Raw genomic sequence first — 23,267 nt, 5'->3', positions numbered from 1 at the left:
TTTTTGTTTAATAATTTGGAAATTATTAAACGCCACCATGCCACGCCTGCACGTGCAGCAGGCTAAACTGCTCATCCTTCTCCATTCACGTGGACCAAAGGGCATTGCTTCTTCTGCAGCTCAGAGAAGAAGGGACTTCCTCACCGCAGTCACCACTTCTGACGGAAGTTCCTATGACTGTCAGGGTGGCTGGCTTCTTCTGTGTCCCCTTAGCTACTGTCGATGAAAAAAAGTGGCCTATCTTCTTATTTGTATTAGCTAAGGCGTTTTGATTGTCAGGAAAACAAAATAAAACTTACTCTGGAAACATCTGTCAAAAAAGTAAATAAGGAATGCACTGAAAGGGAATGGGAGATAGGGTTTCAGGGTTGTTGGCCCAAAGAACCAAGGGAAGGTTCCAGAAGGAAAAGTACCAGGCAGCATCAAGGAGGTCCGCAGTGAGGACTATGATCTCCCGATGCCTCCATGGCCACCTGAGGATGACAGCCTCATTCCCAGGGTCTGACTGGTAGAGCTCTGGCCACATATATCCATCCTGGAGCCAGGGGCCACTGGGAAACCAGGGGCTACTGGGAAACCACGGCCTGCAGCTGTCCTGGGTTCATTTCCTCCGCAGCCTCTATGTGCATGAGCAAACATGGAGTTTTAGATCTGGCTGCTAAGCAATGCGAGCAACCAGAGCTAAAAGTCCTCCTGGACTCATGGTACCCATCGAGAACCCTGCAGATCACACAGCCGTGGCTCACAGCATCTCCCCCAAACTCCCCATGGGAAAACCCAAAGCACAGCCTCATACACAATGGCTGTCACACACGAGGCAAGTGAGATGTCCCTTGCCCACCCTTCCTGGGGTCTCACCATAGACCACTCCCCGTCCTAGGTACCACGCATATGCCAGCTTAGTCCTCACGGCAGCTCCACCAGGCTGGTGTTAACACAGTTTCCACTCCACAGTTAGACCTATGGAGGCCACAGCTCCATGGGGAGTGGCAGAGCTGGGCTCTAAATCCGGGGAGTGTGCAGGTGCAAATCCTTAACTACGCCTTCCCTTCAGGCTGGAGGTCAGCACAGATCCCCTGCTGGGCCCCTGTCCCATGCTCTGTGACTTTCCTGTTAGAAGGTGTCCTAGAACCTGGCTGTCCAGTATAGCACCATTAGGGTGAAGGGAGACAGATTTTAGTAAAATGACAGGAACTGTTTTATACCACCGAAAAGAACTTTGTTCCTGTTTTCTGTAGCTTGTGCTATTTAGTGACAGGAAATTATACTTAGGGAAAGAAGTGCCCGGATTGTAACTGTGCCTAATGGCCAGTAGCTCAGAATGAATCTCTCAATACCCACAACCCAGAGCTGGTGGAGCCCAAGAAGCGGTGATTCATTTCTGAGTCCTGTGGACCCACCCAGGCATGGCCGGGCTGACCCTAGTTCTAACCTGGAATTCCAACGTCATGATTCACAGCAACACAGTGTCCAAGTGAGCAGAAGGGTCCCAGGGTGCTTCCAAGTCGGGCTTAACTTTTAGCCTCCAAAATGCACACTGGCTTAAACTTGAACCTTTTTTTTGGCGGGGGGAGCAGGACACACATTTGAACTCAGGGCCTTGCACTTGGTAGGCGAGCAGTCTACCACCACTTGAGCCACATCCCCAGCCCTTTAGGTTATTTTCTAGATAGGGACCCTCATTTTTGGCAAGGCCAGCCTCCTATCTATGCCTCCTGCCTAGCTGGAATTACAGGCATGAATCACTACACCCAGCTTGTTTGTTGAGATCGGATCTCATGAACTTTTTGCCTGGGCTGGCCTGGAACCATGAATCTCCTGCTCTCTGACTTTCAAATGGCTGAGATTACAGGTGTGACTCACCATGCCATACCTCAAACTTTCCATTCATTATCCAGATAAATCTAAAAAGTACTTTCAGAAGTTGGAACTGTGAGGTGCTTTATTTTGCAATATGCAGAATCCAACTCTGACCTTCCCTATAAAAAGGCAAAGGAAGGAATTATCAGATACATGTACGTTTTTTCAGTGATCCATCAAAATCCTAAAATCCTGTTTCTAAAGGTTATGCATGACAATCAGTACTGAAAAATATGATCTATCAAACAATTAAAAAGGATGCCGTAACAGTGAAAGATTTACAATACTAACACAATATTCTTAAAGTGAACAGACCCTCATTGTATAGTTCTTTCAATGGTCTGTGTGCCCCACTGACAGATTCTACCAAACATGGCAGATCAGAGCTTTTTCCTATTCTCAAAAGACAGGCGCCCCCATAGTGAGGCAGAAACCTGAAGCCTCACTATGAGGTATGCCCACCATTTGCTCCTGGAGGAAAGGAGAAAGTGGTGCCCCCAACTCTGGAAATTTCATCTCACCAGAATCTTGGCATTAGGAAAATTAATAATCCTAGCTACTCTGGAGGCAGAGGTCAGGAGGATGGCCATTCCAGGCCAGTCTGGGCAAAAAGTTCACAAGACCCCATCTTGACTGATGACTGAGTGCTACTACAGTAAGTGCCTGCCATCCCAGCTGCCTGGCAAACACAAGCAGGAGGGTGCCAGTCCAGGCTGGCCCTGGGCAAAAATAACCAATGCAAAAACGGATGGCAGAATGCTTGTCTAGGAAGTGTGAGTCCCCAAGATCAACCCTCAAGCACTGTCAAAATAGATAGATGGATAGATGGATGGATGGACGGAGAGACAGACAGATAGATGATAGATAGACTGATGATAGATAGATAGATGACAGATAAATAGATAGATGATAGATAGACTGATGATAGATAGATGACAGATAAATAGATAGATGATAGATAGACTGATAGATAGATAGATAGATGATAGATAAATAGATAGATGATAGATAAATAGATAGATGATAGATAGACTGATGATAGATAGATAGATGACAGATAAATAGATAGATGATAGATAGACTGACAGATAGATAGATGACAGATAAATAGATGATAGATAGACTGATAGATAGATAGATGACAGATAAATAGATAGATGATAGATAAATAGATAGATGATAGATAGACTGATAGATAGATAGATGATAGACAAATAGATAGATAAATGATAGATAACAGATAGACAGATAGAATGAACAAGGGATATACCTAAAAATGGCAACAGCAGCTATTTTGGGGAGCAGGTTACAGACAACCCGGTCACTTTCCACAATGAACATGTATTTCTTTGTAACAGCAAGGAGAAAAGAACGACCACCCATATTTAACCACTCCTACATGGACACATAAGAGGAATTGCTGAAAAGTGGAGGTGACAGACCTTGCCACACTACTGGAAAAAATCCACACTGGCCTCCAATGCACGGCGACTCACCTGGCCAGGCCCTGCCCTGTGCGTGCTCCTGTCACCCTGAGGTGGCCAGCAGATCAGCAGGTCTTCAGTACCTCAGTCCTTCCTTACCACCAGTCTCTGCACACGCCCCACTCCTACAATTCGTTCTCCACCCTTCCAATTCCTGGTAATCATTCCAGAGCCCATCAAACACTATTGCCCTTATAAAATCTCCAAATCCCTCAGCCTGAACACCCAGTGATGGTCCCCAGTGATGCCACAGAAACTGATCCCTCGGGCAAAGGCCACTTTGCCTTGGTTCACCCTGCCTCCCATGGGCACTTAGACCTAAAAATGTGTCCTTAGACATAAAAAAATGCCTTTAAGCAGGGTGTGATGGGATACACCTGCGATTCCAGGATTCGAGAGGCTGAGGCAGGGGGGTCTTGAGTTCAAGGCCAGTCTAGGTGACTTAGTAAGACTCACTCTCTGTCTGTCTGTCTGTCTGTCTCTCTCTCTCTTTTCAAATTATACACTGTTTTTTCAAGTCCTTTTTCAAGAGTTGGTGTTTAGACACTAAAACAAATTGCTTATTCATAGTTGGTGTTCAAGAACTTTTGTAAATTTCACAATGTACCCCCAGTATAATAATAATATAAGAAAATTAAAAATTAAAATTCTTCATGATAATAAAAAAATTTTGAATGAATTCTAGTACAGAAAGTCACCAAGACCTTAGGGTCAGTGCATCTGCTTATCCAGCTTTTCTCTGTGTTTCCTGAGTGATGCGTGAGACTCACCTGTCCACCTGTCCTCTGTGCACCTGTCCCAACCACTGGCGTCATGGATGGTCTGGCAGGGTGTTTTGTTGGGCTGTGTTGTATTATTTCCTGTCCCTGACACACTGTGTTGTCACGCTCATGTCCTGTATTGTACACAATTCTCCCAGACATTTTGAATCAACAGAGGAAATCCTTTCCAAATGAGTTCATAACAGACATGGCTTTTTGAGGCTCCCTCGGACACAGGAAACAGAACAAGTAATAGCAGACAAATCTCAACTCAATTAAGTAAATAACTTATGACTGCTTGGTGTTCAAGACTAGGTCACACACAGGCCATATGAAAGAAATATCAGATTTCATCTCTGCACTCAAAAAGCTTAAATTCACTCATTCATTTATTCAAGCAGTATTTAAAATAAGCAGTACCTATGCCCTGGTCCCATTCGAGGCACTGTGGAGAGAGCATCAGGCAGTTCTCCTCCTGGCCTAGGCATCCCAGGAGCTTAGCAAGGGCTGCCACAGTGCTGACCCTCAACCCAGGGAGGCAGCTCCAGCCTTCCCAGCACCCCACACTTTCCCGCCTGCCACTAACCTCAAAACCTCACAGACCCAAAAGGTGACTGGCTTGACATCTTACCAGCCACGCAGGCTAGGCCACATGGTCTCTCTTTTAATGTCATTTTTAATAGCTGCCTTGCAGGGTGTCAGGATGAAATGGGAGAGCAGCTGTGAAAGTTACTACCTCTTTCAGGAAGTGATAGAGTGAAATGTGACCTTATGGTAGAATGAAACAGGAATTTCAGCACTTCAGGACAGGAGAGCAGGTGAAGAGGTACTCTAGGGAGGAAGGGTGTCCTGGCCCCCTCACTCAAGTGGCAACTGATTACAACCTGTCACACACCCACAGAGGCTGCCTGGCCAGGCTAGGACTGGCAGTGGCAGGAGGGTGAGTAGAGGGAACGAGAGGGACAAAGAGTTGCACTTAAAGCAGGCGAGTCATTTATGTGTGAGGAGGTCCACGGTGCTGTTAACCTGTGGATGAACAGCAAGAGAGAGTGACGGAAATTTGGATAACCTTTAACTAATTAACTTTCTTTCTTTCTTGGTGGGGCTGGGATTTGAACTCAGGGCTTCTCACTTGCAAAACAGGCACTCTACCACTTGAGCCACACCTCCACTCCATTTTGCTCTGGTTATTTTGGAGATGGGCTCTCAGAAACTATTTGCCTGGGCCGGCCTTGAACCATGATCCTCCCGCTCTCAGCCTCCCAAGTAGCTAAGATTTACAGGTGTGAGGCAACCTTTAAGTTTTTACTTTGTCATTTTCTATATTTAATTGAATATTCTGACTATGTATTTACAGGCACAGAGATGAAAACTTTTATAGAAAAGTTTTGGACTATTCCTTCATAGGCTTCTCATAAAAATAAAACAAAAACAAACAAACAAAAAAGCCACTTTATACCAAACTACTTACCCACCTGAATACAACATTGTAAGTTTTTCCATGAGCACCATTTCTAAAGTGTACATTTATTTTGAACAGCTTTAAAAAGGTGTAATTGTCACACGCTAAGCTGCACATACTTAAATTATAAAATGAAATCTTGTTGGACTCTGTGCACCAAAGTCACCTCTGTAACCAGACAGGGCACACACCTACAGTTCCCTAGTGCCCTTCCTGCTCCTTGGTGACCCTTCCTCCCTTCCTTTTTTGTGCCCAGGAAAACACCAATGTGTCTAATGTCACTGATTTGCAGCTTCTAGAAATCATGCTGGTACACTTTCATCGTCTCGTTTCTTTCAGGATTTGTGCACTTGCGAGGCAGGAGCTCTACTGCTTGAGCCACACCGCCAGTCCTTTTTGCTCTGGTTATTCTGGAGATAGGGTCTCACTTTTTGCCCAGGCTGGCCTGGACCACGAGCCATAGCTGGGATTACAGACACTTACCACCTAAGCCTAGATAGCAGTTTAGATGGGGTCTTGGGAACACTCTGCCTGCGCTGGTTTCACACCTCAATTCTCCCAATCTCAGCCTCCCAAGTAGCTAGGATTATAGTTGTGAGCCCCTGGGGGAGTGGCGTTTCATTCCTATCTTTACTCAGCAATGGATGTTAGATTTTTCAATGCTTTCTCTGTGCCTCTGAAATAACATATAGTTTTGCTTGCTATTATTATGAATTACAATTAGTGATTTCTTTTTTTTTTTTTTTTGGCAGCATGGGATTTGAATTCAGGGCGTCATGCTTGCTAGGCAGGCACTCCTACTGCTTGAGCCACTCCACCAGCCATAATAAGTGATTTTTCAAGCATTGCATTAACCCAGAATTCTCTTATAAATCATTGAGTTCAATATGCTAACGTTTTCAGAGTTTTTGCATCTGTAATCATGAAGGACAATAGTCTGGGGGGTGCGGTGTTTTAAATGTCTTCCTCTGGTTGGTTTGGGCATCAGAGTATTTTTGGCCTTGTGGATGAGCTGGGAAGTATTCTGTCTTTCACTGTCTGGAGAAGTTTTATAGAATTGAATTATTTTGTCCTGAAATGTTTGTTAGAAGCCATCTGGGCCTGGAGTTTTCTTTCCAGGAAGACTTTTAACTACAAATCCAATTTCATTAATGGACATAGGACTTCTCACACTATCTATTTCTTTGTAAGTAAACTTTGGAATTTGGTCATTCCATCTATGTCACCAAACATATTTGCATAAAGTTGTTCAAAATATTTCCTTATGCTCCTTTTCATATCTAAAGGGTCTCTAAGTGACATCACCACCTCCTGACTTTGATCTTTCGTCTTTCTTTTTTGTCTGATCAGTCTGGCCCAACATGTATCAATTTTATTGAATACCTCAAATAACTGATTTTTGGGTTCATCAGTGTTTCGCTATCATTTTTCTGGTGTTTGTCTCATGGGTTTCTGTTCGTTATTTTGTTTATTTTAGGTTTCGTTTGCTAGGCAGGTGCTCTACCTGGTGCTCTCCCTTCTTTTGTACACAGCTGCCTTCCCACATGCCCCCAGGTTCCTTCTGCTTCCTCTCACCTTGCTTGGGGTGCAAGTCTGCTAGAATGAGCACTTTTAGTCTTGACATGTCTGAAGAGTCTATTTCCTCTGTTTCTGAAATGCACTTGGTCAGGGACAGAACTCTAGGCTGACTGCTCTCCTGTTGCCCGTTAACAGTGTCCCCCTACCTCGCTCTGTCTGACCTGTTCCCGACAGCCAGGCTGCCATTGCCTTTCTTCCTCTGCTTACTGTGTGGCTTTTTTCTTTGGGTTATTTTAGGATTTTATCCTTATCACTGCTTTTAAGCATTCACATTATTGTTCAAACTTGTTCATCTTGCAAATGCAAAACTCTATGCCATTAAACACTGGTTTTCTTTCTCTTCTCCCTCCAGCCATTGGTAACTGTCTTCTGGATTCTGTTCCTATGATTTTGACAGACTTTGTAAGAGTGGGCCAGAATGGCATTTGTGCTATCATAGCTGGCTAATTCTGCTTAGCATAACATTGTTAAGGTTTAATCCATGTCATAGCATGTGGCAGGATTTCCTTTTTAAAGGCTGCATAATATTCCATTATATATACATACCACATTTTCTTTATCCAGTCATCTGTCAGTGGGTATTTGGGTTGGTTTTACCTCTTGGCTATTGTGAATAACACTGTAATAGATGTGGGTATGCAAATGTCTCTTCAAGATCCTACACTAAACTTTTTGGATATATACCTGGAAGCAAAATGGCTGAATCATATAGTAATTCTATTTTTAACTTTTTGAGGGACCGCCACACTCTTTTCTGTAATGGCTGCACTACGTTACATTCCCATCAACAGTGCACCAGGGTTCCATTTACCTGCATCCTCACCCCCACCTGCCATTTTCTGTCCATTTGATACTGGCCATGGAATCAGCACGAGCACTGCCTCACTATGGCCTGGTCCACGTTTCTCTTACAGCAGGCGACACTGAGCGTCTTTCCATAGGCTTCTTGGGCACTGGGTCCCTTCCCATCTTCAAGCCTGCTTGCTTTCTTATCACTGAAGAGCAGCTGACCCTTTTACACTCTACCCATCCTCTTACCATGTGGAGTTTGCTACTCCCTTCTCCTCTTGGAGGCTGGCTTTCCTCTGAAGGAATTCTACCTCTGCAGTGGTTCCCATCGGGTACTTTTGCTTCTGTTGCCTGTGCTTTCGCCCCACAGCTGAGAAGTCATTGCTAAAGTCAACGTCCTTAATGTCAGTCCTGAATTTTCTTCTATGGATTTCATACTTTGAGCTCTTACACTTAGGTCTTTGATCCAATCTGGCCTGACGCATAAGGGTTGAACTCATTCTTTTGCACATGTACACCCGCCTTCTCCAGTACCATTTGTCTCTAAACAAATGTATGTAAACTGATCACCAAGCAAATGGGGTGGGTTGGGGGTAGGGACCTGACTGATACACTTATGCAAACAGGTCATATTTCAAATATCTTTTTCTCCTCTGCATTGATTTTTAAAGGTCTTTTGATTTTTAGCCTTTTAGATAAAAGGCTATGGGATTTCCACCCCTAAAACTGCATTGGGATCTGAATTTTGCACATAACTCCAGGGTGCTTCTGCACAAGCTCCACCTCCAAGTCCATTCCTGGACCTTCCGGAGGTCCCCAGGCTCTGAGCTAACAACTCTAGCTTAGGGGCTTCTAAAAATGTTTCCTTGGGAAGAAAGCATCTTAAAATAATTTCTTGGTCTACATTTCCCTTATTTTCCCAGTGGCGCAGCATTCTTCAACATTTTCAGTGCAGCACAATCTATAAACGAGCAGACTTGCAGGTACACAGCTTAGTAACAGACAGCTGTGCCTCAGACCATGCAAACACGTCCACATGTTCCAGTCCAGTGACAATGGACAGGTGGCATTCCACAGGCAGGAAAGAGAGGCAGCAAATCCTTCTTCCCACACGGGTTCTAACCTGGCCTTCCCCGCCAGGGTGACGCTTATGCTGGGTGGCCATGAAGACTAGAGAGGTTTCAATAGTTCTGGTTTGGGAACAGCATGTATTCCAAAGTCTTGGCTGGAAAGGCAAATCCTAATATGTCACTTAGATTTCTGAACAGCATTCTTTTTTTGGTGGTACGGGGGCTTGAACTCATGATCTCACTCTTGCTAGGTGGGAACAGAATTCTTTAAAGAAACAACTTCCCAGCAATATAAAGATGAGTTAGTAGGCATTTATCAGCCAAAAAACAAGATAGGCAGAAAAGTAAAAGGGGTAAAATCTGGCCTCTTCCCCTAAAACAAACAGAAAACCCACATCCCCCACCCTGAAAATCCTTTAGTCCAATCCCCCTTTTACACATGAGAAAACTGAAGCTGCTCCCTTGTCACCACACCCAGAGTGGAGAAAGTAAATGTCAGAGCAGCTCATGATCACCTTGAAAACCAAAGAAAAAGGAACAAAATTTGCTTGACAAATATTTGGTGTGTATTCTCAGTAACCCGGCAACTTGGTCCTTATGAAAGACGATCCCATGGAACCAACAGCTGAAAACACAGCCCGGTGGTGGGGGTCAGGGGGCCAAGAAATGGGGAGCCCCCAGCAGAGGAGGGGATGCAGGAGACAGGGGTGCCCCAGGAGAGGAGGGTATCCCAGGACAGGGGGGCATCTCAGGAGGGGAAGCCCCAGGACAGAGGGGCACCCAGGAGAGGAGGGCACAGACAGCAGGCTATCACTCCTTTGTTCACTTTCAGCATTTGTGACATGCTATAATCTGTGTCGGTCTGGTTGAGTGGATTGATTAGTGATTACGTAATAATTGACACCAGACCTTCCTTCACTAAGTGACCACATAGCCTTGGAAGACACCTGCAGAAGTACTGGGGACTTTAAATCATCTAATCACAGAAGTGGAGGAGAACTAGGTAGGCACCCTAGTTCTACCATGACGGTCAGCTACATCTGGAAACAAAGCAGGGCAAAGGTGATGGCAGACTAGGCAAAAGGCTCCAAATAATCAAGATTAAGTAAAACCCAGCTTTCTGTTCAGTCATTAGCAGCAATCTCCCATTATATTCCGTGCCCTGAGACATCAGCTTAGGATGTTATAAGGCCTTCCAACCGCTAACTCATTTTCAAAATCACATTATTCCTTTAAATTTGCTTCTGTATATGTCCAGGTAACATGCTGGTACTTACAGCACACACCTCACATGAATAGAATAATCAATTTAAGATACACACAGCTTGCGCATCCCTCATCTGAAATGCTTGGGACCAGAAGTGTTTCAGATTTGGGGGGGGGGGGTTACAATATTTGCATATGATATTTGCATGTTTTAGAATATTTCCATATATAATGAGCTGTCTTGAAGTAGAACTCATATCTAAACGTGAAATTCATTTGTTTCATGTGCTATATATATATATATATATATACACATTTATATTTATATATGTATATGTACATTTATTTATAGGACAGAAATACAGATTTCGTATATATTTACATATTGACTAGCTTGTCCCGCACGGTCAAGGTGTGGGATTTTCCACTGTGACATCATGTGGACCTCAAAATGTCCTGGCGTTCAGGACAGGACACATAGCTCAGTGATGGGGCACTGGCCTCGCATGGGCTAGGCTCTGGGTTCAGTCCAAATCAACACAAAATCAACAAAGCTTTAGATTTGGAACATTCTGATTTTCAGATTTGAGACGCTCAGTCTAGAGCTTGGAAGTGACGTGCGCACGGCACGTTTTTACCAACGGGGAGTTGAGCAATTTGAAAAGTCAGGGCCACTCAGGCAGACTCTTAGACAGAGACACAATTTAGCCTCCCATGTCTGCTGGGCAAGGCGAAGAAGGAAGAATTCTCCACTCGTGGCTTCTCCCGGTTGGTGACAGTACCTCTGTCCCAGCAGGCCGAGAGCAGCACTGGGAACATTTGGAAGGAAAGAGCAGGATGGAAATCTCGATTTGAACAGAGGAGCAGGGTCAGAAGTAGCCAATAACCTTTTGTTCTTAATTCAATTTATTGAATAATAAGAATTCATTCTTAAGAGCTTTATCCTTAAGGATTCTTAACTCTTTTATTCTTAAAGCAATTCCATCCAGACAACCCTGAGTTTTAGAGACTGAAACCAGACCTACAAGAACAAAACCCAGCCAGCAGTGTGTGGAGTGCCAGAGTCTAAGATCTCTGCACCGCCCTAGCCCAAGCGCTGCCCTCAGCACAGAACCTCCCAGCTCTGACTGGAAGTCACGGCTGTGGCCTTTTTTTAAATGGCCAGATGAGGCCACGTCCATTAACATTTGTAGCTCTGCAGAGTAACACAATAAGGGTAATCAAATTGCACGCTTCGGGCGGTAAGCTGATCTAAACTGGGGATCACAAAGGAATGCTATCCCCTGTGCCACAGAACACAACTGAGCAACTGGCCATTCCTTGTGACAAGACTGGCACGGGGCACAGCCTTTGTTGGACCCAGGCATGATCTAGGAAAGGCGATTCTGGCTGCTGTGAAAGTCATCGGGGAGTTGTTTCTTGGTTTTTTGACTATGTGAAAATATTCTATGGCGTTCCCTTTCCAGGGTGAACTGGTCAGAGGGTGTTCATTTCTCTGAGTCACAGAGTGACTCCATCCTGTGACTAATCTGACATGGTTGATGAGTCACAGGGAAGATCACCTAAGTGCTCCCTTTCCACTTGGGTCTGAGAGTGAGGCGTCTGCACACAGGGGACACACTTGACTTTCTAGAGCCCTCCGTTCCTGGCTCCCGGTGTGTGGTGTCGCATGGGTACCTGAGCTCCCCCATGCATCATTCAGGACCGGCTCACTTTCTGCTTTCCTAAGAAAATAGCTAACGGATGGCTGTCAGGGCTGAGGAGGCAGAGCTCTGACACCATCGAAAGCACTCAGAATGAAAGGTGACATGTTTGCTTATGTGTATACGACTGCTGAGGAAACTGTTCCACTAAGGCCCTAAGTCTTCCCAAGGGCAACGAAACGATGGGGGGAAAAGAAAAAAAGCTTTGACACAAGGACACAGTCTCCAGTCACATCTGGTTCTTGAAAATGTAGAGGAGCAAAAGTAATGACAAAGGTCTCAGAACTGAGGCCTTTTCTCCACGCTCCAAACGTGGCTGCAAGTTTACCACAACCCTAGCACTGGGGACAGTGTCCACTGCGATTTTATAAAAGAGGGATCTGTAGGATCTCTTTAGAAAAATCTCTTTAGAAAGAGCTTTGCTTAGACATGACTAAACTATAGACTGGAAGAGCCGTTCCTTGATCAAACCAAATACATACACACACACAAACCAAAAACACACATCACAACCCCCCCACCCCCCCACACACACGTATCTCCGAATCCATTTCTGAAAAATCAAAGTCCAACCAAGAATTAGTTTAACTTTTTTATCCAACCCTGAAAAAAACAAAACACCTCTCTCTTATCTGACAAGTTAGTGCTATTACAGAAGAAATAGTTTTCAAAACAGAAAACAAGGCAGACAGAATAAAGAACTGTGTGCCCAACACGCCGAGGTCACTAGCTGCACCCAGAATCCCAAAGCAAGCAAGAACTTCCAAGAAATACCCTGCAGCAGTTTGGCTAAGTACCAACCATGTGCAAAGTCGCCCCCGAATCTGAGATGAGGTCATTGTTGTGAACACAGAGGAAGGTTCTGCATACCTGCTTCTCCTGGCCTTGTCACCTGGGGTTGGGGGTCCAGAAAGACGAACCCAGAAGACTTCAGCTGCAATCTTCCTCAGCTGTGCCTGTGCTCAGATAATTCTCTGTGAAAGTCGGTATTTAACCAAAGACAACAATCAACTAACTCCACACTTGAGTGTTCTGCTTACCAGGACAGATTCTAATCTCAAAAGAACTTGGTTTCGGTAGAAAGGCCAGCCTGCACCATGGGTGTGGTTTGGGACCATAAAAAAAAAAAAAAAATCAAGTGACAAAAGTGTGGATGTCATCATCATTTCTATTTGATTAGATCCAGGGTGCTTAAAATGCATTGTGATACTTTACATCTAAGGTTTAGTCAAGCAGATTTTCTTCCTATGAAATAGGACAAGCCTGTGTGCTCATATTATTTTTATAAATATGCCTTTGCCACTTTAATTCTTAAAGGACAATGTTTTCTCCATGCAAAAAAAAAAAAAATCACTAAACAATTAAGCATATCTTGTAATGCCTAAAAAGAATTGGGAAAATGTGTTAGGTTTAAAAAAATGAAAAAATCCTACACCCTGCTGATTTTTTCCAGTCACTGGGCTAATTTCAAACAAATGTGAAAAATTACCTTTGAGCAGTCACTGGAAACATTACATCAAATGACACAGTGTTAAAGCCAGAGCTGCTCAAGGGTTATAGTCCAACTGCTCTGCGAAAGCGAGGCCAGAAGAGGTTTCACTTATAAACTGCACAACCCATTTCCCGGACAGGTGAATTCTCCAAAGAGGGACCTGAAACAACTTTAACAACGCCTCCATAAAAGCTAAGAACGGATGCCGCAAACCTGCTCCAGAAAGTGAAAGAAAAAGTGAAGGTTAAAGGTACAGACCGCTCTCAAACAAAACGTGCCTGGCCTGTGATTCCATACAAGCAAAGTGATCTGTGGTGACAGACAGGTCAGTGGCTGTCTGGAACAGAGGTACAAGGTGGGGACATCATGTCTCTCAAAGACACAGGGTGGCTTTTAGGGATCATGAAAATGTTCTCCATCTTGTGACGATGATTTTATGGGGAGAAACACCTGTCAAACCCCAAACGTGGGTGCAGTCTGTTATGCTGCTATTAGGCCTTGAGGAAGGATAAAAAACACACGCATCTATGAAGCGTTCCTACTGGAGAAGGCCTACTCTGCTCTGCCGGCCCCGAGCGGGTAGGACTAAGAGGGTTAGGCATAAATGCAAGGAAACATCTGTCCAGGTGGTCACCTCTGGAACCCTGAGGTCCCTCCCCCGGGCCTTCTCCTACAAAGGCACACAGTGTGTCTTGGGGGACCAGAGAATGTTGTCTTTGGGGATTTCTAGCAGTGACTGCTAGTATTTCTTGCACTGAAAGCTCCGTTCTTTTAAGGAGACCCTTTCTGGATGTCTGTGGTGCTGCCGCTCTTGTGGAGGTTCTCTAACCTCTGACTTCAACACAACACATGCCAGCCGTGACCTGTCTCCCCTAGGACTTCATTTCACAGGAAAAGCCAGTTACCAAACCTACGTGACCTTTTTAATATGGATCCTATGCAGTCGTTTTCTGATTTTTTTGAAAATACAAAAAATGAAAAACATAAACTAAGAAAATTTGAATTGCTCTCAAATATATCACTCACAAACAACCAGCACCAAGGGCTGGCAGAATGGCTCAAGCAGGAGGGCACCTGTCTAGCAAGCGTGAAGTCCTGAGTCCAATCCCCAGTACTGCCAAAAAAAATTCTACAAACAACTAGAGCCAAAGTTATGAATTTCTGTGTACACGTGTATATTTTTTCAAAATTACTATTTGCTGTACATAGTCTTACTCAACACTAATAAGAAATTTTCTGTATCATTAAACATTTTTTGAAAATGTCTCACACTCTGTGATATTCACACTATGCCCTGCTTTAGTTAAGCAGTCAGTTTTGGAATGAAAGAGGCTTCTGATGGATCTGCTTTTAGAAATAACGCTTCACCAAATGTCCTTGCACACAGGGACAGAATGGAGAAAGAGATATTACAGCCCCAAATCCATTTTCTCTTAAGACTTTACCCACTCTGCTTGTTAGAAGCAATTTCCATTTCTGCTTTGTTACGGTGGATAGTTAAAATGTGCACTACAGGACTGCCACTTTTATTGACAAATGGTTTGTCTTCAATTTTGGAATCTCATCCAAAATTCGAGAGAAAATATACCGACTTGATCTCAGTTAAAGCTATGTGGAAGAATTGGAAGTGGTTGAACACTCCTGTAGTCCCAGCCACTCAAGTAGGAAGATCACGTGAGCGCAAAAGTTTGAAGCTTGCCTGGGCAACACAGTGAGAGACCATCTCGAAGATAACGACAAAAACAAATAAATCAAAAATGGTGTAGAAAGCGTTGTGGTGAAAAGTCATTGATTGGGGCCAAGTGTACACAGTGTCGTTTTAACAACCTGTGAATATCTGAGGCAGAAGTATTTTGAATGATCACAAGTACTGGAAAATAAACTCTGAGTCAAAGTTGTGTACGTGACTCAAACTATTTGCTAAAGCCAGGACACTTGGGAAAGAACTTACCGTTCTGTGTTTAAATGCACCCCAGGGTAGGAGCAACGCGTCTTAAATCTGGTTAAACTCCAATGAGACTTGCTTCTCAGAAGCACTGTCACAATACTGTAAGAACATTGCTCCATATCTTAAATAGAATCATTCTCAAACTTTTAAAACATCAGCGTAGTGACCACCCAGGAGAGTGACAGCAACTGGGAGGAGGAGATAGGGCTCCGTGGTGATAATTCTGGTTTCCTGTCACAGGTGCCAAGTGTGGAAGCAGCTATGTACCTACAATCTGTATCTTTTCTACACGTACAGCACGTGTCAATTCTACTCCCTTGTTCCCAGTATACTGGGTAGTCTGATAGAATATGAATGAACACAACATTCATTTTTAACAAGCTTAGATTTACTCATTTATTTTAGACATTTTTAACAATGTTCTTTCATTAAGAATGTTCTAAAGGTCAGGCATGGTGGTATACCACTGTAATCCCAGCTACTCAGGAGGTAGAGGTTGGGAGGATCTCGGTTCTAGGCCAGCTTGGGCTAAAAATTATCAAGACACCCCGCCCCCAATCTCAACAAACAAGCCATGTGTGCTGGTGCCTGCCTGTCATCCCAGCTAGTCAGGAGGCGTAGGTAGGGAGATCTCGGTCCAGAGCCAACCTGGAAAAAAAGTACAAGACCTTATCTGAAAAATAACCAGGGCAAATAAGGCTGGAGGTGTGGCTCAGCGGTACAGCACCTGCCTAGCAATCGTGAGGCCTTGAGTTCAAACCCCAGTACCGTGAAAGAAAGAGAGAGAGAATGTCCTAAGGAAACAACACATATACACATACACACACACAATGTGTATTTGTGGTACATAACACATATTTACATCCAGCAAGAAAGGGGATCTCAGGCCTCCCACCACAAATGCATGTATCTGCAATTTTAGAATACATAAAATACAAGTGCCTTCTGTCCCAGATGCTCCAGCAGCTTCTCCAACACTGCACAGATTCACGGAGGAAGAAATGGCAGCAAAGAAGTCACAGCAAAGGCTTTAAGGACCTGGCAGACATCAGGGAATCTTATCACTTTAATTCAGCTCTTGGGAAAAATAAGGAGATGGCAGACTTTCAGCCTCTTGAAAAATGTTTCCAAGAATAAGTAGGTGTCAAAGTTGTCACCAATCTGTGATATAGATAAACGGGCAGCCTGAGCAGTTGGCAGAACATGGCCAGCGGCCAGAGGGTAGAAGCAGGGCCACGCAGCAGGCACTGGGTGACAAAGCAAACACTGGGTATCCACAGGTGCCTCTCCCAGCAGCACCCCTCCCAGATCTAAATTAGCAGAGAAGCAGCACAGGGCTCGTCCCCTCTTCCCCACCCACAGAGGTAAGCATGGTCTGCTCAACCACAGAGTCCCCAAACCAGAATTTTCAAAACTACTTGCTTTGAAATCTGGCCCTGAAATGATCTTAATTTACAACAAGATTCAGTCAAGTCACATTTTCTCAGGTCTATCAGCAATAAGGCTGGCAGCCCTGCTGGTGGTAGTAACTCCAGCTTGTCTCCCTTGTGAACACAGGCAGCCCCAAAGATGTCTACACTGCAACCTCCAGAACCTGGAAGCATGGTCCCTCAAATGGCAAAGGGGCTTCTGCAGATGTACGGGTCTCAGGGTGGGCGGTGTAACCTGGATTATCTAGCCAGGCCCAACCTAACCAGGAGCCCCTCAAGGCAGGTCAATGGGAGGAGGAGAGAGTCAAGGTGTGAGAGGTGCTGGACCCACTGTCCCTAGCTTGGAAGGGGACATGAGCAAAGAAATATGGGTGACCTCAAGAAGCTGAGATGGCCTTCAGTTTACATCCAGCAAGAAAAGGGATCTCAGGCCTCCTACCACAAAGAAGGGACCCCTGCCAATGACCTGAAGGAGCCAAGAAAAAGATCTTTGCCTCCAGCCCCAACAGAGGCTGTCATGTGGACGCACTCCTGTGTCACACTTCTGAACTGGAAGGTAATAACTTTGTGTTATTTCAGCTGCTACACTGTAGGAATTTGTTATGGAAGCACTAAGAGCTAAAACAGGCTCAGACAGTTTTATTCCACCACAGGGTGTTCTTATCACTTGGCCTTGGTGTGCCCACAAACAAAACAGCTAGCCAGGCACAGTGGCTCACACCTATAATCCTAACTACTCAGGAGGCAGAGATCGGGAGGACGATGGTTCAAAGCCAGCCCAGGAAAACAGGTCACAGACCCTATCTCAAAAACACCCATCACAAAAAGGGCTGGTGGAATGGCTCGAGATGTAGGCCCTGAGTTCAAACCCCATTATTGCAAAAAAAAAAAAAAAGAACAGCTGTCACTTGAGAGGGAGGAGGGGACTCGGGGGAAGGATATGATTTGGAGGAAGATCAATGTTGGCTTTCAAGTTCTTCTGAAATCAATTCTCTCTCCCATACCATATACAAACTTGTTGGAAGGTAGTCAAAAAAAAAGGTCAGCAGCTTAAAAAAAAAAAAAAAACACTACAAAAATTATAATAGGCAAATTCTGCCAATCCTGACAACTAGAGGTGCCTTTGTCTTAACCCATCCTAATGGACGGAGACACAGAGACACCTGCAGTGACATGAAAAGCCACCAGGCAATTAAACATAGTTCTCACTAACAGTCTTAAGAATAAACCGTGTTGCTACTTTAAATCCAGATGCCTGGACCAGAACCCAAAAAATCTCACTCAGAAGTTTTAGGGTGGGGCCAGAAATCTGAATAGGATGGAAATTTAGAATTTCTGAATTCTGTCCTCTATTGAACAGCTAAGACTGCAGAACCGTGCCATTCTGACACTATTGTGTTGGGGAAAAAAATGGAGTTTTCTGAGGTATACATTGAACAACAGAATGGCAGACAAAGAGCCTTGGCCTCAGTGCTCCTGTACAGCTGCTGTCCTGTTTTATGACCCTTAGGATTCTTTTTCAGGGGACAGGTGGCCAGAGTTACTAGTCCTCAGCCACACAGGACAGTGTAGTGCCCAGGCAGAGATGGCTGAGGATGCTATCAACTGGACAAACTGACTTCAAAGGGACCATGAGGACAGACAGATGCTCTTTTCTCTGGCTGGCAGGAAAATTATCCAGTAAGATAAGAACTCATGCTAAGTCCTTCAGTCCCTGATACAAAACCACTGGAAATTCTGGAGTCTGGCGGACAGCACAGTAGAAGCTTGCACAGCCCTTGGTAAAAATTTCAGATCTGAGAAGTGCTGTGCATCAGGCCAAACGTCACGGCCTCTCTGAGCTTCCCATCCCTCCCTCCTTCTTCAAAGGCATTTATGAGACTTCTAGAATCTCTTCAATGTAAGTTGGAGACTTTCTGCCCAATGCTGTGGAAGGAACTCTAAAAGATAATGTGAATTTCTATTACCTTTCTGTTTTATGACATGAGAAACAAGTCTCTGTCACATTAAAAGCAATGAAAAAATATAGCTTTGATTTTTCCCAATGGATTAGCTGCTATCTCATGACAATCACAGAAATCACAGATAAATTGTATTAACTAATCCAAGGTGATCAAACCCTTGCTGGGAAAATACACCCAAAGTTAGTTTCTACTCATCTTCTAGAGGCAATTGAAAATTTCAAATTCCTAAGAATTTTCTACCAGCCATATACTGCAGATTTCCAACTCTGATGATACATTTTGAAATTCTAAGTTCCTATGATACAAAAAACAAGTATCACTATTTACAAAGAAAAGAATTGACAAATTCTAACAAAGGAGAATCTTACAACATATCTGACCTCTCCTCCTCAAATTCCTCACGATCATCAAAACACAAGGAAAGTATAAGAAACTGTCACAACCAAGGAGGGCCTAAGAGGACATAGCCAAATGTAATGTAGTTTCTGGATGGCGTCCTGGAACACGAAAAGGACTGGAGGTAAAAACCACGAATAATGAGTGTGCTCTGCATTTTAACAGGAATTCAGCAGTATTAGCTCACTCCTTACAGTAACTGCAGAATTCTATTGTAAGATGTTAATAACAGGACAAGCTGTGTGTCTTCGGGGAACACTGCCTTACCTATATAACTTCCCTGAAAATCTAACACTGTTCTGACAGATAAAGTCTATTACTTTTTTATTTATTTACTTTTTTTTTTTTTTTGGAAACTAAGGATTGAACTCAAGGCCTTGCACGTGCTAGGCAGGAGCTCTACCACTTGAGTCTCATCCCCAGCCCTTTTGCTTTCAGTTTATTTTTCAAATAGGGTCTCACCCACGATTTTCCTACTCTGACTCCTGAATTGCTGGGACCACAGGTGGGAGCCACCATGGCCAGCCAATCACTTGTAATGTCAGCACACTAAGGTACCACTTCACACCCAGTATGGGGGTCACAACTGAAAAACTAGATCATAAGCGCTGGAGAGATTGTGGGCAATCAGGAAGTTCTTATGCTGTAGGCGGGAAAGTAAATGGTGTGGTTCCTTGAAATACAGTGGTATGGTGTAACATAGCACTTGCACTTCTAGGTATCATATATGCCAAACAAAATGAACACAAATGCACCCCAAAAACAATTCACAAATGTTCAGCCAGGCATGGTGGCTAATCCCATCTGCTCAGGAGGTGGAAGCAGGAGGATCGTGAGTTCAAGGCCAGCCTGGGCAAAGTTAGTGAGGCCCTGTCTCAAAAACAAGCCAGGCACCAGTGGCTCACACCTACAATCCTAGCTACTCAAGAGGCAGAGATTAGGAGGACTGTGTTTGGAAGCCAGCCTGGGTAAGGAGTTCTCAAAACCCTATTGGAAAAAAAAAACATCACAAATGAGGGTTGGTGGAGTGGTTTCCAGGTGTAGACCCTCAGTTCAAACCCTAGTTCCGTAAAATTAATTAATTAATTAATTAATCAATTTAAAAAAAAAACAAAGGAGGAACGTGGTTCAAGTGGCACAGCACTTACAAGGCCCTGGGTTAAGTCCCCAGTACCTTAAGAAAAAAGGTTCACCTGGGCACAGTGGCTCAAGCCTGTGAGCATAGCTACTCTGGAGGCAGAGATGGAGAGGATGGCTGTTTGAGGATGGAGAGGATGGCCAGTGGGATGGGGAGGCAGCAGGGAGTTTGCTAGACCCAATCTTAACCAATGGCTGGGCGTAGTGGTGGTGTACACCAGTCCTCCCAGCTACACAGAGAAACACAATAAATGATGGTGGTCCAGGCCTGCCTGGGCATAAAGCAAGACCCTATCTCAAAAATAACCAACACAAAAAGGGCTGGCCAAGTGGCTTGAGTGGTAGCAAAATGGGCTGGGGGTGTGACTACTTAAGCCACTTAGGCAGAGCATAAGCATAAGATCTTATCCTAACAAGCATAAGATTCTGAGACCAAACCACAGTATCAGGAAAAAAAAGTTCATCGCAGCATTATTTAAAATAGCCAAAAAGAGGAAACCCAATGGCCACTGACCAGGACAGGTGAATTTTTTGGGCAGTACTGGGAGTTGAACTTCGAGTTTCACACTTGCTAGGGAGGCGCTCTCTGCTTGAGCCAACCCAGCGAGTGGATTTTTTTAATGTGGCATATCCACACACTGGATGAGTGTAGCCATAAAAAGAAGTATTTATATACACCAGTGCACGAAGGACCTTGAAAACAGGATATGAAGGGAGAGAAGCCATCACAATAGGCCGCATTTCACATTTACTTGAAATTTCAAGGACAGGTAAATCTACAGTACAGAACCTAAATTTCTTCCCTACCGTGAGAATGGGGGAGAGCCTGGCAGGAAACGAGCAGTGAGTCTAATGAACACAGGGTGAGGAAAATGTTCCCAAACTGACTTCACGCTTTGCCTGGCTCAAGTGTGTGATATTGTAGTTCAATGAAGCTGTTATTAAAAAAAAACAAAAAAAACCACGTGCACCAAAAGCGCTAAGGAACACGGGTAAAGTGAAGACTTTGACAATGAGAAGTTGACACCTTCTGCCTCCCTGCAAAGTCTTGTGCCTGATTTTGTCATGCCTTCCTACACAGTGTCCAAGCACCATGATGGAAAAACCCCTGCACACACAAGTCTCCAAGGACACGCGGTGTCCTTTTTAGATGAAATGAACAGCATGCTAGGTCTGCCCACGACATCAATTGGGACAGGACCCCCGCTGATATTTAATAATAAACTAGCTTGCAAAAGGGCTATCATTACGCTGCTTCAGGATGCAGTCATTTCTCTGAATTCCTGGAAAACCCATTGTTGTCAGTTCTCCCTTATTTGTCCTAGTCACACCCACGAGGGATGTGAACTTTGCACAAATACTTCAACGATCGCTCAGTTTCCTATGGCACGGTAAGTTAATCACAGGGAGATGATAACCCTGTGAGACACTTAGAAAGTTTAATTTTTTTATCCTGCACTTTCCAAATGCATATTAACAGGAAACAATTGTTTTGTTCAAGATGGAAGAGATGGAGAGAATGAAGCCTCATTTCATGAATTCAGAACTGAACCACTGTCACCATTAGCATCTCAGGGTGATAAAGTGACTTTGAGCCTTCCTTTCACTTAATGGTAGGAAAAATAAGTACTCAAATTTCTAGCAGGTTAGTGAATTAACAAACATCCTTTAAGGGTCCCTGTAAACTATTTTCCTACTCACTTCTAATCTGATTTCCTCTTAACACAATAAAGAATACTTCAAAGGCAAAATAAAATATATCCACTTATTTTAGAGGTAAAGTAAGTTTCATATGCAAGCATTATCTCCACGCAGAGCTGTTATTATTCATTATTTTGTTCATATCTGCAATAGTTTAGAAAAAACATGAAACCACAACAATCCTTAATATTTTATTAGCGTATATTGAATGCAAAAGGGGTCCAGTGTGACATGTCTACTCATGCATGCAATGTGTGCCAAACAATTTCGCCCCCTCTATTCCTGTTCCCCTCTTCTTTTTTTTAACAATTTTTGAAGGGTTTCATTATTTTCATACATGCATACTTGAACACGAATTCAAATTATCCAGTTAACTCTTGGAAAAGTCTCTCCCAAGATTACTGTCAATAAAACACAGACCTGGGATTAATAGTGCAGTAGATCCCTTACTGTAAAGGACGTGCTCCAAGACCTCAGTGGGTGCCTGAAGGTGTGGATAGCACTGAACATATAGGTACATATATGTGTATGCATGTTTCTCCCGCACATATGTACCTATGACAAAAGTCTAATTTATAAATTAGGCACAGTAAGAGATGATAGCAATAACTGATAAAACAAATTAATTGCAATATACTATAATTTTTTACAGATTATGTGAACATGCTATACTGTGCTCCCCCTTCTTCCTGTGGTGACATGAGTCGGTGCCATGCCTAGGTGAAGAGATGAAGTGAGGTGAACAATGTCACACTGTGATGTGGTGTTAGACTACTACTGCCCTTCTCCACTGGTACCCAAGAAACCATGTGGGTAGCAGATGAACTCCTGCACTGTGCGGCTCCATCCCACAAGGTAAGTCCTCCCTTTGTCCAGCGTGTCCATGCTGTATGTACCACCCACCCAGTATCACTCAGTAGTCATCCTGATTATCAGACTGACTGTCAAGGTACTGCGATGCTCCTGCCTGTTCCAGTGACCCTATGATGACATGCAACTTAAACTTATGGCTTATTTCTGAGAGTTTCCACTCATATTTTTAGACCATAGTTGACATGGGTAACTAAAACCACAGAAAGCTAAACCACAGAGAGGGGGGAACCGCTACAGTCTAAAAATAAGGCCCCTTAGCTCTTATGTCATTATGACAAGAAGCTAGGAAATTTTGGGTGCATGCAGGCAGGAGCTGGTGGGTGTAGAGCCACCCACCCCTTAATCCACTTTTTCTCCCATTCAACAACACATCAGGAGGCTACCGTGGACCAGGCAATGACAAACGAAGAAAA

General features: G+C 44.0%; 1 protein-coding gene across 4 annotated transcripts in view; it reads right to left on the bottom strand.

Moving 5' to 3' along the window:
* The window catches only part of Pls1 (plastin 1), a 97,479-nt gene that overhangs the window by 52,969 nt on the left and 21,243 nt on the right, over positions 1-23,267 (bottom strand). Inside the window, exon 1 of one of the 4 annotated variants that reach the window (XM_074060225.1) lies at positions 12,784-12,986. The exons of 2 other annotated variants lie outside the window; for them this stretch is intronic. The gene's annotated coding sequence lies outside the window, so the exon portion shown is untranslated. Of the gene's footprint in view, positions 1-3,356; positions 3,376-12,783; positions 12,987-23,267 lie in introns of those variants that run through there. One more of the 4 variants, XM_074060228.1, reaches the window with a different exon arrangement.

This window comes from Castor canadensis, chromosome 17 (assembly GCF_047511655.1).
Source record: "Castor canadensis chromosome 17, mCasCan1.hap1v2, whole genome shotgun sequence".
Classification (NCBI taxonomy): domain Eukaryota; kingdom Metazoa; phylum Chordata; class Mammalia; order Rodentia; family Castoridae; genus Castor; species Castor canadensis.
This window is presented reverse-complemented; position numbering and strand designations above follow the sequence as displayed.